We start from the raw sequence: 3,251 nt of genomic DNA, 5'->3' as shown, positions 1-3,251 counted from the left end.
ATGGGACTACATCAAAATTAAAAGCTTTTGCACAGCAAAAGAAACCATCAACAAAACAATAAGAGAGGCCACTGCATGGGAAAACATATTTGCCAACATTATCTCTGATAAAGATCTAATCTCCAAAATTTATAGGGAACTCATACAACTTAACAAAAGGCAGAAAACAATACAATCAAAAAATGAGCAAAGGACCCTTTTTGAAAGTGGACATACAGAAGGCCAGAGACACATGAAAACATTCTCAAAGTCACTAATTATCTGAGCGATGCAAATCAAATGACAATTAGTTATCACCTTACACCTTTCAGAATGACTATCTTTAACAAATCAACAAACAAGTGCTGGTGAGGATGTGGAGAAAAAGAGACCCTTGTGCACTGCTGGTGAGAATGCAGACCAGTGCAGCCACTGTAGAAAACAGTATGGCATTTCCTCAAAAAATTAAAAACTGGACCTCCTATTTGACCCAGTAATCCCACTTCTAGGTATATATCCCAAGAAAACAGAAACACCAATCAGAAAGGATATATGCACCCCTATGTTCATAGCAGCACAATTTACAATAGCTAAGATTTGGAAACAGCCTAAGTGCCCATCAGCAGATGAGTGGATTAAAAAACTGTGGTACAGAACCATGGTTGATATATGATAGGAAAAGGAGTCTGTAAACAGATTTGGCTAGGATTATTTGATGATAGATCTTCAGCAATTCCATACTTCTGGGATCCACAAAAAGTGAAAGAATTCCTACAAGAAAAATATGAAAAGAAAAGATGGTATGTCCCCCCAGAACAAGCCAAAGTAGTGGCATCTGTTCATGCATCGATTTCAGGCTCCTCTGCCAGTAGCACAAGCAGCACACCTGAGGTCAAACCACTGATATCTCTTTTAGGAGATTCAGCGCCAGCCCTGCACCTAAACAAGGGCACACCTAGTCAGTTGACTGAGCTGTGACAAATCTGTTACTGTGTGACATGACAGCGTCTACCCTACACAAGAATGATTCTGAGGCATGTCCCCTGTTATAGCTCGCTCTCAAGGACAGCAGCAGGAAATGAAGTTTGACCTTTTAAGTGATCTTGGCTCAGACATATTTGCTGCTCCAGCTTCTCAGTCATCAGCTACAGCTGATTTTGCTAACTTTACACATTTCAACAGTCATGCAGCCCAGAATTCTGCAAATTCAGATTTTGCAAACTTTGTTGCATTTGGACAGTCTAGTGGTTCGAGTAATTTTGGAGGTTTCCCCACAGCAAGTCACTCTCCTTTTCAGCCCCAAACTACAGGTGGAAGTGCTGGATCAGTAAAAGCTAATTTTGCTCATTTTGATAACTTCCCCAAATCCTCCAGTGCTGATTGTGGAACCTTCAGTACTTCCCAGAGTCATCAAACAGCAACAACTGTTAGTAAAGTTGCAACAAATAAAGCTGGTCTTCAGGCTGCAGACAAATATGCAGCACTTGCTAATTTAGATAATATCTTCAGTGCTGGATAAGGTGGTAATCAGGGGAGTGGCTTTGGGACCACAGGTAAAGCTCCTGTTAGTTTTGTGGTTTCACTTCCCAGTCAGTCAAGTGTGTCTTTAGACAAGTATGCAGCTCTGGCAGAACTAGACAGCCTTTTCAGCTCTGCAGCCACCTCCAATAATGGGTACACTTCCACAAGTAATGCCAGCAGGTACCTTGTCTTTGTGTCCCTGCTTCGTGTTTAAATCTTTTTTCAACTCTGAATAATAATGTTAAATAATGACTGGGGCATAATTTTAAAATTATTGAATATTTTTTATAAATTTGAGGAAACAGTTTAATTTGCTAATTAAAATATAATCCTTGATAAAAAATAAATAAAAATAAAATAAAAAAATAACTGTGGTACATCTACACAATGGAATGTAAAAAAGAAGGAACTTTTACCACTTGCAACAGCATGAATGGAACTGGAGAGCATTATGCTAAGTGAAATAAGCCAGTTGGAGAAAGATAAATATTGCATGATCTCACTCATATGTTGGATATAATGATCAACATGATTTGGTTAACATAAATAGATCTAGAGACAATTGGCAGGGAAGGTGGATGGGTTAGAGAACAACCAAAGAACTTGCATGTATGCATATTAGTATAACCAATGGACTCAGACACTGAGGCGGTGGGGGCTTGCCTGGGGTTGGAATGGCCAAGGGTGGGGGGTCAATTGGGTAAAAAGGAGACATATGTAAAACTTTAGACAATAACACCAAAAAAAAAAAACAACAACAACAACAAAAACACAGTTGCTGCTGCTGTTGTATTATAATATAAGGTGCTGGTACAGACTGGCACTCAAAGTTCCCCTCCTTATCCCCCATCTCACCATGAAATGTCACCACTACTAAGATCCCCCTATACATTTTTCTGTTGTTGTTGTTGTTGTTAATCCTCACCTGAGAATGAAGGGACAGGAGGGATATATATATATATATATATATATATATATATAGAGAGAGAGAGAGAGAGAGAGAGAGAAACATCAATATAAAAGAGACACATCCGAACAGAGAGAAGCAAGATGGCGGCGATATAGGCAGACGCGTCCCAGGTCTTGTCCCGGAGCAAACGGAGTAAGCAGCTGAAACTAATAACACCCACCCCGAATTGGCAAATTTACTCAGCTGGTGAGACGGTTTGCAGCCGGGAAGGGCAGACCTCCCCGGGAAAGGTTAAAAACCAGGGATCTGGGCAGGAAAGTTTGCCAGACCTGAGCCCAGAGGGTCGGAGGGAGACCGCATGGCAGACAGCCGCGTCTCTTGGGACAGACACAGACCCTGACCAGGGTAAGGAGTTCCGCGGGTTTGCTGGCGCCAGGAGATTTGAGATTTGGATTTTGTGATTGCGGAGAACTGAGACTAAAGGGGGCATCCTGAGGAACTGATCAGACCATGCAGTGCCCATAAGAGAGGAGCGTTTCCCAGACCATGCAGTGCTGGTAAGAGAGGAGCGTTTCCCAGACCGGTAAGAGAGGAGCGTTTCCGCGGCCGGCCGGCGTTTGTCTGTTTCTTTGTTTTCACTGAACCCTGCTCATAGGACAGTTCGGATACAGACACTCACCTGTGCTGAAGAGAGGGTGAAGGTGCAGACGAGGGGAATCTGGGGAGAGGCTGAGGAAAGAGGGGGAGCCGGAGGAGGTGGCAGCGAATTGAGTGCTGAGACCCACCTGGGCCCAGGACTGGGGCAGCCATTCCTCCAGAGGGTGGAATTCCTCCCCCCAGC

The 3,251-nt window shown here is 43.0% G+C and overlaps 1 pseudogene; it reads left to right on the top strand.

Moving 5' to 3' along the window:
• The first annotated feature begins 648 nt into the window (after positions 1-648).
• On the top strand, positions 649-1,714 carry LOC139002533 (arf-GAP domain and FG repeat-containing protein 1-like; annotated as a pseudogene).
• Positions 1,715-3,251: the final 1,537 nt, after the last annotated feature.

This window comes from Myotis yumanensis, unplaced genomic scaffold (genome assembly GCF_028538775.1).
Source record: "Myotis yumanensis isolate MYYU_CA2020_CCGP unplaced genomic scaffold, mMyoYum1.0.hap1 SCAF_2, whole genome shotgun sequence".
Classification (NCBI taxonomy): Eukaryota; Metazoa; Chordata; class Mammalia; order Chiroptera; family Vespertilionidae; genus Myotis; species Myotis yumanensis.
Note: the sequence above shows the minus strand (reverse complement) of the source record. Positions and strands in the feature narration are given on the sequence as shown.